General features: G+C 46.6%; 2 pseudogenes; one reads left to right on the plus strand and one right to left on the minus strand.

Annotated features, from left to right (window-relative positions):
- The first annotated feature begins 425 nt into the window (after window positions 1–425).
- On the plus strand, window positions 426–2585 carry LOC136493004 (QWRF motif-containing protein 7-like; annotated as a pseudogene).
- Window positions 2586–5887: 3302 nt separating this feature from the next.
- On the minus strand, window positions 5888–9261 carry LOC136493013 (flavin-containing monooxygenase FMO GS-OX-like 2; annotated as a pseudogene).
- Between the last annotated feature and the right edge of the window lie 6203 nt (window positions 9262–15464).

The following is a 15464-nucleotide window of genomic DNA, read 5'->3' on the forward strand; positions in this document are numbered from 1 at the left end:
ATTAGGGTTAGGGTTTCAGAGCTCAGAGGCGAGGGTGGCGTGGCGGGCGAACGGCTGCGGCCTGCGGGCGTGGGCGGACCGGCGGAGTGACCGAGTGAGGAGGGGGTCCGCCGGGGCGGGGGGCTTATATAGCCCCTCCAGTTGCTGGGCCTCCACCGGGCCGGCCTTTGTAAAACGGGCCGGGCCGTGCCGCCCGGCGGGCCGAGGCCTCAGCCCAAGCCCGGCCTGCTACGGGCTTTGGGCCGGCACGGGCCCGGTTAGGGTTCGGGCCGTGCCGTGCTCGGGTCGGGCCCAATAACCGTGCTTTGGACCGGGCCTTTGGCCCACGGGCTGCATGCACATCTTTACATAACATCCAGCTCGATCTCTTCCGTTCCAAGTACAAGCTCTTGTGTTGTCGTCTGAGTCTTGCATGGTGGTGCTTCTTCTTCTTCCTCTTGTCGAGTATTTAGGCCGCTTGAACAATGCACTGATAGCCAGAGAGCCCAAGCTTGTATTTATTAATTTATTATCTTAATTATATATTATTTCGATCCATATTTATCTCGCTCGTGTCCATGGAGTCCTACGGCGGCGGCGGCAGCACGCGGACGTCGGCGTCCTCGCGGCGCCCCTGCACGTCGGTGTCCTCGCAGCGCCCCTACACGTCAGCGTCGTCGCGGCGCCCCTGCACGTCGGCGGTGGCCTCCCGCGCCGGCTCCGGCGCCTTCGCGTACGACGGCATGCGCGCCACTTCTCTGTCCACGTCCACGGCCAACCTCACGCGCTCCCTCCGCAAGGCGGTCTCCTTCGCCCACAAGAAGCCGCCGCCCTCTAGCGCCGACGCGCCGCCACCGCGGCGCGCGCTGAGCAGCAAGGAGAACGGCGCGGCGTCGACGGAGGCGCTGCTGATGTCGCCACGAGCGGCGGTCCCTGGGAGCCGACGACAAGGCGGCGGCGGAGCCCCGGGACGGTGGATGAGGCGGCGGGCGCGGGTAAGGGGTCGGCGTTGGCGTCGGGCGCGCTGCTGCGGGAGATCATGGCGCCGCGCAGGAAGGAGGAGGCCGCGCACCGGGCGCGCATGCTGACGGCGCGGCTGCTGCAGTGGCGGTTCGCCAACGCCCGCATGGAGAAGGCCATGGCCCGCGCCACCTCCGCCACCGAGGTGAGCCATGCCGTGCGGCATCATCGGCACGCAACGCAATCGATCGACAAGCAGTTTGTTTTGACATGTCGTGGTTTCTGACGGGCATTGTCGCGCCGGCGCGTGCATGCATGCTTGCAGAACAAGCTGTTCTACACGTGGCTGCGCGTGGCGGAGCTGCGCAACATCCAGGCGGCGAAGCGGATCGTGGCCCAGCGGCGGCGGCAGAAGCTGAAGCTGGCCCGGCTGCTCCGCCCGCAGCTCCCCCTGCTGGCCTCGTGGGAGCCCCTCGCCATGCCACACGCCGACGCCACCGCGGACCTCGGCCGCGTCCTCTCCGCGGCCTGCACCAGCGTCCCGTTGGCCGCCGACGCGCGCGCCGACATGGACGCGCTCCACGAAACCATGTTCTCCTGCGTGGGCACCGTCAACGAGATCGAAGCCATCACCGACATGTTCTACGCCACGGTACGTACATTACACACACAAGCGCATGATGAAAGCGTTACACGGCCGGTGCGAACTCCGGTCGTCTGGGTCGCCCACGTTAATTTGCCTAAGTACGACAGGCCGGCGCGACGAGCGGCGCGGTGGGCGAGCTCGCGCGGACGATCCAGCAGGAGATGGAGTGCCTGGAGGAAGCGACGCGGCTGTCGAGCATCGTCACCGGCTTGCAGGTGGGTGCCCGGTCGCTCTCGGGAGATGGATGTCTCGCCGTAGCCGAGGCGGTAGTGAACCTCTGGTTTGATTGCTAGATACCCCACTCGGGGATCCTACATTTTGCTGCTACTGCTGGTAGCTAGTCCACCAAGCAGCAAATAGGGCGCTCTTGTTGAGCTTGAGTTGCTTTCTCTTCCCTATTGTGCAGATGCTGGAGGTGAGCCTCCGGGCAAATTTGATGCAGGCAAAGCAGAGGATTGACCTGGGGCGGCGGGGACCGGCGGCCACACCGGCGCTCGCAACTTCTGGTTGGTGTTTTTGATCGGAGGACCAGACATGAACAGAAGCAGAGTACAACTACTCACCCACTATAAATTAAGAAAATTGATTAAGGTGCAAGACTTGTGTTCATCGTGAAGGCAGGCCACTTGATCCGACGTGTGCTAGCTTGGCGTATAGGGATGATATGCGTGTCTGAATGAAATAAGTAAAAAGTGGTGAGAGGGTGCACCCTGCACTTGCATTGCAGTGCACCTGTCCGATCTGATCGCCAGCCGGTTCTGCTGTCCTAATGGAGTATATATTTCTAGTGAAGTGAGGTATTTATTCATTTCCCCTTGGTGTGCGCTTCACTGCTTGTGCATATTTATGGATGCTGTTTGAGTTATTCATTGGCACCTGTGCAGAGACTATGTAATTCAGGTTATTCAAGGGCTTGCATGTCTTTATGAACTACAGTTATTCAAGGGATTGCATGTATTTATTAACTACATACATCAGTTGTAAACATTGAGCTGAGTACCTATTCTGGGTCAAATAGCGACTTGTTTTGCTAACCTGTGTTTTCGGATATACCCCCTCCATTCTTTTTTTTTACATTTTTTGTCTTGAAATCAAACATTTCTAACTTTGACCATCAAATTTTTTTAAAAAATGTACATACTAACAATATAAGATTTATGTTTTTAGATTCACTATGACAAATATTTTCATAATACATAATTTACATGTTGTGAAACTACACGAACTTCTTAAAACTGTGGCCAAAAATTAGTTTTACTTACGACAAAACTAATATGACACGTACAAAAGAACCGAGGGAGTATACTTATAAAGGTTAGACAGTCCTTTTTGAAGGTATTTATAGGGTGCATGTGACTGCACGTTCGTGTCTGTAGATATGTACGTCTATGCTATGTACTGTAATTCGAATAAAAACAATGACTTCATTTTTTACTCAAGGGGCATGGATTCTATTCACAAGTCATGTTTGCCTTTCACCCAAATGTACCATGCACTAGCCAAGCCAAATTGGTGGCTAAGGTTTGAGCCAACTTTGTCCACCAAAATGAGTTGGGGGCAGATCTAGCATCGGGGCGGGGTGGGCTTTAGCCCCCCTCCATGTAAATTAGTATCCATAAAAGCCTAAAAGGAGGAGATAGAGATGGAATATAATGGAAGAAACCCATCCTAATCTACTTCTCTAGACTCACCATTGAAAATAAACTAAGATGTCAACTAGGAGAGCTACCAAAGCCAAATTTTGGCACTCAACCAAATGAAGGCCAATTTAATCAAAGTACGCAAAATTTGGCTTGACATTCTTGGACACACATGGGGGTAGCTTTCCAAAACACCCTCACCTAAATGATGGGATATCAATTTTTACTAATGTATGATGTAATTCTCTAGTACAGTAGTGATAATTCTTTCAATTGTATTGTGCGGATTTGGTTAAACAGGAAGCCACAGATCGGTTTAAGGACATGTTTCGCAATCTGCAGCATCTTAGGATACGTAACATTCACCAAGGAGGATAAAAAAACTTTTCAGTAACTGAATAAAAATATCCCAGACGATATGTCCATAAATGCCCAAAGCTGAAATTCGTTACAAAATTCTTGCTAAGTATACTCCGTCTGCCACGTAGCCATCTTAGGGGTTTAACATGTAGTCCTAGCAAATGCTGATCGTCAATAGACCCGATTGATTGATGGGGCAAACTGGTCGACGTTGGCCTCCCATCTTTCGACGGATGTGACTTGTCCCCTCGCCCAAGCCGAAGGCCGAACTGGCAAACCACCATGGGTCCATGGCAGTCGAGAAAACGGCCCACGCCACATGTAGCGAGGGCCTATTCACGACCCGCGCGAACAGCACGCAACGGATGACGGGCCGTAAACGCAGTGGATAGACCATGGGCCATAAGCAATCTCACGGACCCACATATGTCAAGTGATGAGGCCCTCCCCTATATAAAAAAGGTGGGATTTGAGGCCCAAGAGTAATAAGACCATCTTCTAGGAGATTTTTTGTTTGTTGTTTTCCACTTTTTCAGCAAATCAAAAGTTGCCGCCTAACATGTCACACAAGACAAACAAAACAATGAAAATACACCACGTATACATACCATGACAGTTTTCGGAAGATTTTGATGTTTGTTATCTTCTACTTTTAGAAAATGAAAATGTGCCACGTCAAGAAATAAAAAAATACAGCACATATACAGCACACAACACGTATAGAAAATCAAAATCTGGAATGAAGACATAATAAAAAAGATGTACAGCACGTATAATGTGCCGCGTCAAGGAATAAAAATACAGCACATCTACAGCCACAGATACAACACACAGCAAGTATAGAAAATCAAAATCTGCAATGAAGAAATAAAAAAAATGTACAGCACGTATGCAGACGACAGCACGTAATGCTTGGCAAGAATTGGTTTAAATAAAAAGAAAAACCATGATCAATCCGGCACCCATATTTCAATCAAATTTTTATTCACCTATTTGTAGTCACAGGGACATATAAATAGAAAAATAAGTCATTTTTTCATTTACACATCAAGGTTGGCATATTTAATTTGCAGATATGAATCCAGTCTTATTATGCTGCATATCCAGGTAATTTGTGCCAAGCTACCAGCTGTCAGCCGGTCATCACAATACCAGGGTATCAAAGGAATTAACTGCGGTATTCATTAACCTGAAACATAGAAAGTGCAAACCAATCAACCTGTGTAAATTTAGAAAGTACCGATCAGGACCACTGGATGCTAATCCCATGGATGGGGTGAAATGTCGGATTTTTTTGCGCTTAAGCCCTCCACCCGCTGGTTTTTTTTTTGCTTAAGCCCCCTCACCATATCCATTGGATCAGCATCTAGTGGTCCTGATCGGTAGTTTTTAAGTTTGCAGTTGATTGATTTGCACCTGATATCTTGCTAACATAAAATCCAGAAAAAAGCCAAAGAAAAGGACTGAACAAGAGAGCAAGGCCTGCAGAAACCAAGCAAAACCATGGCATCGTTTATGCATCTCAATGGAGCCTGTGGAAATGCAGAAATCTGCAGTTTGGTATTCACAGACATTGCAGAAATCATCAACTGCTAACCCTGGCACTCATCGGTGACAACTGCAGCCGCTGCCGCTGCCGCAGACAACACCACTGCAGCCAACACCGCCGCCAACAGCACCGCCCCCACCGCAACCGCGGCCGCCACAGACGGCTCCTCCGCTCCTGCCGACAACTCCGCCGGCGCCGACAGCTCCGCTGCTGCAGACAGCTACGCCGACGACAGCACCGCAACCGCCGCCGCAGACAGCTCCGCCACCACCGCAACCGCCGCTGCCGGCAATGGCGCAGCCGCCGTCGACACCTCTGGGAATACGGACTTCGAACTGAACCAGCGGTACGGAACGATAGCAGGCAGCAGTACAACCTAAGTGGGCCGGAAGAACAGAAGGCACAAGCCCATTATTATTTAGGCAAGCCTGTACACAAAAAACACAAATCTTAATAAAGATCTGAACCACACAAAAGTGGAAGAAAACAACACAAGAAATCTGCTGGCAGATATTTAGAAATTCCGTTTATTCCCTCCTAACAAAAATAAGAAATATTTTTTTTTCTTTCCTGTTCTGTAGTGGCAAATTATTTCCGTGAAGATCACACCGAAGTAAAGCATCATGAGCGTATAATCACGATACGACGGCGTCAGATTGCCGCAATGTTGCAGGTTCTGTTACACGATGGAGCTCATTGTGATCCTGTAATTCCTAATGCGCACCCGTGCCACTGTCTATTTTTTTTTTGAGGAAGTCGGGAGGGGAGGCCCCTACCTAATTTGTATTAAAATTGCAAACTGTACAAATACAGCTGCAAAGCCAAGGCTCAGAGAGGAAACAAGAGAAAATACAAGGGAAATAAGGTACAGAAATGCAGAAGAAAAGGCTACAAAGAGCAAGAGAAAGAACTTGCAGAACTAAAATAAATTAGACTGAGTTGACAACATCCAGAGTATCTGTGAATTCTCAATTTGATGGCCATCTTGTTCTTGCAGCCGGTTGTTCCTTGTTCTGTGTTTCCAGAGTTGTAAAGTTTGCACTACATTCTCTTTGATTGCTGAGCAAGGTGTTGTAACATTGTCAAATACTTTCCTGTTTCTTGCCAACCAAATATTCCAGGCTATTACAATTAAAATAGTTGCAGCTTCATTACCAACTTGTACCAAGTGAATTTGTTCTGCTACCAATAGAGCTTGAGCCATGTTTATTTGCTGATTTAGTGCGAAGCCTAAGGCTGCCCATACTTGAGTTGCATATGGACATCTGAATAGCATACGTTCAACATTTTCCTCTTCGTCACAACATAGGGGCATAAGGCATTATCTATGATATTTTTCTTTGCTAGGATATCTCTTGTCTTCAGTCTTCCCTTTGCTGCTTGCCAAGCAAAGATCTTACATTTCTTAGGAGCTAAAGACGACCAAATATCTTGTGCTATTGGACAAATGACTCCTCCAAAGGTTAGCATGAAGTAAGCTGTTCTGACCGTGAAGTCCTTAGTTGGTCCAAATCTCATCTCTCTTGTATCTTCAAGATCTGTTAGCTGAACACCGTCCAGTTGATTCAGTAACTGTAATAGTTCATGTTCTGCTCTTTGAGAAGTTAAGGCTCTTGTATGGATTTGCCATCCGAAATCTGATCTGCAGTCTAGAACAGTGACATTTTTGTTTACTACATGTGAGAACAAGTGAGGGTATTGGCAAGCTAAGGGCTTTTTGTTAAGCCAACTATCCAGCCAAAAGGCAGTGTTGTTCCCTTTTCCCACTGTTACTATTGTCATTGCCCTGTAGAGGTCAATCAATTGCATCAGTTGTCTCCAAGCCAAAGTAGTCTTGTTGATTTTATCTCCTATCCTTTTTTGGTTGGAATAAACTGAATTTCTTATCCATTTAGCCTAACTACAGTCAGGTTGAGTGTGGTATTTATGGATAAATTTTAAAAGGAGGCTGATGTTTTGTTGTTCTAAATTTTTGACACCTAACCCTCCTTCATGCTTTGTCTATCTCATGAATAAGCCATTTTGGTAATTTGAAGCATGACATCCCGTGCCACTGTCTCTGTCCTCCTTTCGTTCCCAGCGATCTCGGTAGGCCTTGTCCAGCGTCAAGATGCTCCCAAGCACCCTATCGAACATCTCGCACTTCCACGGCTCCAGTGGGGGCTCGCCGACCTGCTCCGCGAGCCAGTTCATGTGCTCCGCCTGGTCGGAACGCAAATCAAATCAAAGCACACACAGTTTCAGGCAGAGTCGGACCGGCCGATAACACACACACGGTGTCAGCGTTGGCTTACCCACTGAGGCGACAGTGTGTGCGTGTGGCGCTTCGGCCTCCCGGCCTCCTCCATCAGCTGGTACTGCTCCCTCACGGCCGCCATCATGTCCTCCGCGCTTGGAAGCGTGGCCCGCCCCGACAGCACGGCCGCGACCCACCTGGACTCCTGCTCCAGTGTCTGGAAGACGATGGTCTGGAAAGGCACTCACAAAAGATTTGCAGTTATAGGCCACATGCCTGCTGATACAGTGCTGTCTGAAGTCTGAACAATGTAATTAACCAGTAGCCGTGCAGAAGCGCTGTCTGAAGTCTGAACAATGTAATTAACCAGTAGTCTGAACAAAAGATTTGGCTTTGTCATAGTATGGATTTCATTGAAGAAGCGCTGTACCTTATATGGTAGCCCAACAAAGGACAGATTCGGTGCATACTTTGGGGGGAAGACGTGCTTGTACAGTGGTCCGACAAGGTTGTCGTCGACGGTGAGCCCATCCAGGTCGAGAAACGGGAAATAGTAACGATACCTGGAGGCAGTTTCACGCATTGCTTTTACGATCATAAGAAATGCAACAAGGGAGAAAAGAGATGATAGGCACAGGACAGAGAAACCAGTTTGAGCTCAATCCTACCCTGTGCAGTAAAGAATAATGTCTGCATGAACGTCAAAAACGAATAATGTCTGCAGCCACAACGGAACCTTCAGCAAAACAGACTTTGCCGTCATCTTGGATGCAGTCTACCTGCTCTCATGGATGGTACTCGTGTGTCAATGCTCAATACAGACTGCTCTTTTATATAATTATATAGGGGGAAGGTGTTGGAGAGTAGCTAAGAAAGTTCAGGGTTGTGAACCTCTGCGTGAATCCAGACATTCTGGTAGAGCGCAATCTTTCCTAGCCTGTCCTTCGAGTACCTGTCTGCTACGTGCACTTCCTTGGCGAAATGTGAGATCTCTAAAGCAATGTCAATTCCACTGGCTGAGAATCCTACAACAACATTCTGCAGCTCTCAAGAGTGCCACACCGTAATAACTGGTGAAGTCTTTCAGAGTGCAGGAATCAAATAGGCAGAGGAGAGAAATACCTGATCCCGGAACGGTTCGGGGGTGCGATAATTGTGGCTGTGAATTTGCTTTCCGCTCCAATTGTCAATTCCTGTGACAGAAGCATTACTAGATTGTTTTTCCCCCCTTCAAATCCCATTGTTTTGGATGATGAGAAAGAAAAGAGGGAAACTAGGAGATGTCACCTCGAATCTTGGGCACCATGGGCACCGTCCAGTGGCCGTTGCAAACGACGACGGCGTCGAACACCTCCTCCACCACCTCGCCGTCCTCCCCGCGCCACGCGACCGCCCACCGCACCCCCTGGCCGAGGGGCGCCACACGCAGCACCTCGGAGCGGAGCCTGACGCGCGCGGCGACGCCAAACTCCTCGGTGAAGGCGTCGAGGAACGCGAGCACCTCCCGGCGGCCCGGGAACGCGCGCGCGTCGCCCGCGAAGACCCGGCCGGCCATCGGGAAGTCCGAGAAGCCCATGAGGTCGCGCGGCAGGTTTGTGCGCAGCGACGCGAAGAGGCTTCCGTGCACGGCGCCGGGGCCGCCCGGGTCGCGGCTCAGCGGGTCGGCGGCGTCCGCGCGCGGGTCGTACGCCCAGGTGCCCCCGCGCGGCCCGACTTCTCGAAGACCGTGACGTGGAGGCCCTCGCGGAGCAGCTGGCGCGCGGCCACTAGCCCCGCCGCGCCCGCGCTGACCACGGCCACCGTGCGCGGCATGGGAATTCGGAGCGCCCGATCGGGGTGCTGCTCTGTGGACTCTGGTCGGTCGGGGTTGGTGGCGTGGCGGCTCGGAGTACTTTGGCGTGCCGCGACTGGCGGTGCGAGCCACCACCAATCCACTATCTGATCGTCCGCGCTACATATTTTTTGCATAATAATAATAAGGAAAAAGTCTACTTAACCCCCACATTTCATATTTGGTCTACTTCACTCCCCACTATGAAACCGTCTGTTTTACCCCATGAACTTTCTAAAACCGTCTATTTTACCCCCTAGACGGTTTTCAGCGACGTTTTTGCTACAGTAACAGCGGGTCTACAACAGTAACGCGGGTTTGCTACGGTTCCGGTGTTCTGAATTTTCTTTCTTTTTATTTATTTTCGGTGAATTTTTGAAAAATCATAGTAAATCATAGAAAAATAATAAAATAAAAAATCTAATTTTATTGGACTCCACATGAGTAGATCTACACAGTGAATATATAATACGGTATGCTTTAGTACAAATTTTTTTTATAACTTTAGATTAATTGAAAAATCCAATTTTGTCTGTAATTAATTAGAATTTATCTATAACTAAGTTATACATAGTCTAATGAGTATGAAATTTTTACTATAATTCAAGCATACAATAATTAGCGTACCTTAAAAATTTCACCACAATTAGACCATAGAAGCTGCAGCTATGAATTAACAAAATTAGATTTTCCAATTAATCTAAGGCTAAAAAAAAAATTTGTACTAAAGCATACCGTATTATATATTCACTGTGTAGATCTGCTCATGTGGAGTCCAATAAAATTAGATTTTTCATTTTATGATTTACTATGATTTTTCAAAAATTCACCGAAAATAAATAAAAGGAAATTCAAAACAGTGACACTGTAGCAAGCCTCTCCCGGATGCTCCCTGCCGTCTTCACTATCAAGCTTCCGGCCGAACCGCCGTGGGTCTTGTTCCTTTTGGTACACGGTGACGGCCACACCACAAATGTGGTTGCTGTAATCTTGCAAGACTGCAAGCCCCTCCGATGTACAACAATGGTGCACACAAACACCGAGTGATAAGAGGTGTGCAAACCTCACTAAACACTAGGCCTAAATGTAGAGCAAGCGCATAAGCGGTGGTCTAATCAGCCTAAGCACTTCGCAAAGGACCTACACTAATTACCTAATGAATCACTAAGCACTATGCAAGTAGAGATCAATAAAATAGTGTATCAACACCCTTGGTATGTTTCCTCAACTCTCCACTTCTCAAATGGCCGGTTGGGGGGGTCTATTTATAAGCCACATAGAGAAAGTAGCCGTTGGGGGTGAAACCCAACTTTCTGCTACTGACCGGACGCTGCTGTCGTCCTGATTGGACATGTCAGGTCGTCCCGACTGTTAAGCGCGCGCGTAGAGATCGGATGCACTGCCGAGTCCGGTCATCATCGACCGGCCGCGTCCAGCCACATTTGCGCCACTCTGGAACCTCTCTGGACATGATCGGACGCCGCACTTTGTGCGTCCGGTCATCCAGTGCCGCTGCGTTCGGTCCTCATTGAGTTGTTGCCTCAACAATGAATAGTGAAGTCCGTGCGTCCGGTCACTGCCTCACTTAGCGTCCGGTCACTGCTGCTGATGCCTGCTATTGCCGAGCAACTGATTGGACACGTTCGGTCCTCATAGGGCCGCGTCCGGTCACCTCTATCGAGCTCGTTTCTTCACGATCTTGCATCCGGCTTGGTTTCCATCTTCGTGCTTGGACTTTGCTTGATATCTTGGGTCTTCTCTTGTGCTTCTAGAGTCTTGCTTATGGTGTTGATCGTGGGATCATCATGTCGCCTTCGTCCAAGTCACGTCTTGCACCCTATTGAACTACAAAACAATTACTTACAAATTCATTAGTCCAATTTGGTTGTGTTGGTCATCAAACACCAAAATCCAAAGTAATTAGGTCTAGGGTCCAATTTCCTTACAATCTCCCAATTTTTGGTGATTGATGACAACACAACCAAAGCAAGCAAATAATAAAACTTTTGGAATTTAAAAACTATTTACTTGCTAGGATGAAATACAAAGGGCAATGTTATATGATGCTAAAAGATACCACATGTAAATATCTTTGGAAACTTATCTTGCCCTTGCAAATGTCCCCATGTGACATTATGGATTTAAGCCTCCCCCTAACTCCATAATCCACTATCCTTTCTTTCTCGGACCATTACCACTTGTAAATTATTATGATCGGGTTTACTTTTGGTCATATAAATTCTCCCCTTTTAGAATCAAACACCGAAAAGGAAGACATTAGTAGCACAAGGGAGGGTCAAACTTTGTGATCCTTTGTATGTGAAGTGGAATAGGTCATAAAATTTGACTCTCACATTACATAGACTAAGCTCTCCCTAAATATATGTATACATATGATGGAGAATATAGTTTATGCATAATTGGCAAATTAATGTTCAAGGGAGTTTAATCTATATAATGCATGAAGAAAGCATATAAATACCAAAGTGAAATCAACATGATGATATCGGTTTAGAAATACCACATGTGAAAACCAATTTGATTTATACCACTTGCAATAGGTGTTGGATATTAGAAGTGTGATGCTTAGCTCCGGGACTCCATTTTTCTTGCAATGAGACTACTACACACATGATAAGCTTAAAAAGGTGTTAGTCTCAAAGCATCCAACTTGTAGAGTAACCTCCCCCTAAATTTGTGCACACAAGTATGGAATACTTGTAGGAGACATGCACATTAATTTTAGAATAAAAAATACCACTTGAAAGATGACATCACATGAATGTGAGAATCATTTTCGAAAGTGATATTCAGGAGAAACTATCTACAATTTGGACTTTGGCAAATATTAGATGAACAATTGTAAAACAAGCTATGTGTCGTGCTCCTAAACAATTTAAACTATGTAGGTTTTGCTCCAAGGGTTAAGAGTGAAACCGAGCAAGCCTACCATAAGATATACCTACTGTATGTAAGACAAAAGATTAAACATGCAAATGCAAACCTAGTCATGAAAAGAAACTAGATGCTAATTGAAATTGTAAAAAATTAAATCTAGTTACATAACATAGGAAGGAGAATTTGGGTCTATAGTATTCACTAACCCACTTGGCAATTACCTTATCCATAATGATGCACCCCATAAAATGCGCCCATACTTTGCCAAGTCTCTAAATTCCCCGAAGTCCATCGGACTTCTCACTTCCCTTTTGGGATCCAAACCTTCTTGGTGCTCTTCATGTTGGAAATGATCTCCTTTGGCACCCAAATGCGTTTGTGAAAGGTCCTAATATGGCTAGAGGGGGGTGAATAGCCTATTTAAAAATCTACAAACCAACTAGAGCAATTTGATTAGTATGACAAATAGCAAAAAGTAAACTTGCTCTAGCTTTACAAGGGTTGCAAGCCACCTATCCAACAATTCAAGTTACTATGATCACTAGACACACAATTTACTAAATCACTACTCACTAAGAGCTCTCACACTTGCTACACTAAAGAGCTACACTAGATGAACTTAAGCTACAAAGCAAGCTCTCAATTCTAGCTACACTAAAGAGCTTACTACAACTAGTTTATGGGTGTATAAATGAGTAAGTAAGATGATTTTACCGCTGCGTAGAGAAGTGAACCAATCAAAAGATGAATATTAATTCAATCACTAGAAGAATACCAAAGGGCAAGAGACAACCAATTTTCTCCCGAGGTTCACGTGCTTGCCAACACACTATGTCCCTGTTGTGTCGACCAACACTTGGTGGTTCGGCGGCTAAGAGGTGTTGCATGAACATCGTCCACACAATTGGACACCGTAAGAACCTACCCACAAGTGAGGTAACTCAATGACACGAGTAATCCACTAGGGTTACCTTTTGGCGCTCCACCGGGGAAGGCACAAGTCTCCTCACAATCACCGAGAGATGGCCACAAACAATCACCAACTTGTGCTAATCCTCCTCCGTTGCATCCAGCCATCTAGGTGGTGGCAACCACCAAGAGCAACAAGCGAATCCGACAGCGAAACACAAACACCAAGTGCCTCTAGATACAATCACTCAAGCAATGCACATAGATTCTCTCCCAATCTTACAAATATGATGAATCAATGATGGAGATGAGTGGGAGGGCTTTGGCTAAGCTCACAAGGTTGCTATGTCAATGCAAATGGCCAAGAGAGTGAGCTTGACCCGGCCATGGGGCTTAAATAGAGAGCCCCATGAATAGAGCCGTTGGCTCTCTATTCCCTGAAAAGTTAGGGCGACCGGACGTACCGGTCAGATCGATCGGACGCAGGACCCCAGTGTCCGGTCGCGCGATGCACGCCACGTGGCCCCTACTTCAAATACTGATTGCCCGATCTCAACGGTCATCAGTGCATTTAAGTTGTGATCGGATGCACTACAGTGTAGGATCGGACGCAGGACCCCAGCATCCAGTCACTTCTAGTAAGGTTCTAGCCATGACCAAACATGTCCGGTCAAGCTCGTTCGGACTCGCCCAACGTCTGGTCACTCACCGTCTTCTCTGTGCACCGCCACATTAGCAGGACTAGATGCTGAACAGTGTTCAGCCAGAGTCCAATCGCCTACGTCCGGTCAAGAGTCCGAGGGTGGCCTTCACTGTGTGCCACTGACTGGATGTAGGACCCCAGCGTCCGGTCACTGCGTGACCAGCTCCGGTCACTGTTTCTCAGTGACTATCACCTCCTTTATTTCACAACTTCTCCACCCTTGCTCAAATGTGCCAACCACCAAGTGTATCATCTTGTGCACATGTGTTAGCATATTTTCACAAGCATTTTTAAGGATGTTAGCACTCCACTAGATCCTAAATGCATATGCAATGAGTTAGAGCATCTAGTGGCACTTTGATAACCGCATTTCGATACAAGTTTCACCCCTCTTAATAGTACAACTATCTATCCTAAATGTGATCACACTCTCTAAGTGTCTTGATCACTAAACCAAAAAACTCCTATCAATTTCATCTTTGCCTTGAGCTTTTTATTTTTTCTCTCCCTTCTTTTCAAGTCCAAGCACTTGATCATCACCATGGCATCACCATCATCATGTCATGATCTTCATTTGCTTCACCACTTAGAGTAGTGCTACCTATCTCATAATCACTTTGATAAATTAGGTTAGCACTTAGGGTTTCATCAATTCACAAAAACCAAACTAGAGCTTTTAGTTTGGCCCCATTGTTGGCTTGCTTGTTCACCTTGATGGCCACCACCTTGTCATTTTTCTTCTTCTTCAAGAGATAAGGTGTGGAGACCTTTTTGTCCACTTTGTTGGTGTAGGTGTTGAAGAGCTTGCTTGTTTCCTTTTTGTTTTTCTCTTTCTTCTTAGCTCCTCCCCCATTCTTTACCTTGCACTCATAGGACTTGTGGCCTTCCTTGTGGCATATATAGAAAATCACATTTTATCCTTCATCAAGCTTCTTCACTTCCTTGATGGTGTTATCTTGATGAAGTTAGGCTTGCTCCATTTTGCCTTTTACTTGAGTCAAGTCCTTGGTAAGGTGAGCCACTTCTTGCTTGAGTTGCTCATTCTCCATTGCAACCTCTTGTGTGCATGTATCTACAATAACTTTCTCAACATAAACTTGGTTGCACAAGGGTGAGTCTAAACATAAATCATTGCAAGAAGTAGAAGCATCCTTTTTAGGCATGTCAAAGATAGAACTTTTCTTTTTAGGTGCCTTTGTGAGGGTTGTACCGATGGCTTCAAGATTAATAACTTTATTAGTTAGCTCATCACAATGTTTGCATATGGTTTCCATTTTAGCAAGCAAACTTTTATAAGCATCTTGTGAGCTAGCTAACTTTTCTTTTTAAATTTTTATTTTTCTTTACAAGTTGCTCACCATTGATTGTGCATGCATTTGTTGTTGCACTAGCCTCAAGTTGCTCAATTTTAGTAGATAATTCAATATTGAGATTATCAAATGTCTCATATTGTTCAAGCAAGGTTTTATACGCTTCTTATGAACTATCTAGTTTTTCTTGCAATATTTTTAGCTTCTTTTGTTGGCTAGTGTAAGCCTTAGCATATTTAAGATTTTCTTGCATAAGTTCATTAAGAGAAGGCATTTCATCATCACTATCACTCTCACTGGAGGATGAGCTTTCGTTATCTTGTGCCATAAGGCACACACGAGAAGAGCTTGATGATGAGTACTTGTGGCCTCGCCTCTTGTGATGGTCTTCTTCTTCACTTGAAGAATCATCACATGACCTTATTGATGTGAGGGCTTTGTCC

Source organism: Miscanthus floridulus, chromosome 1 (assembly GCF_019320115.1).
Source record: "Miscanthus floridulus cultivar M001 chromosome 1, ASM1932011v1, whole genome shotgun sequence".
Taxonomy (NCBI): domain Eukaryota; kingdom Viridiplantae; phylum Streptophyta; class Magnoliopsida; order Poales; family Poaceae; genus Miscanthus; species Miscanthus floridulus.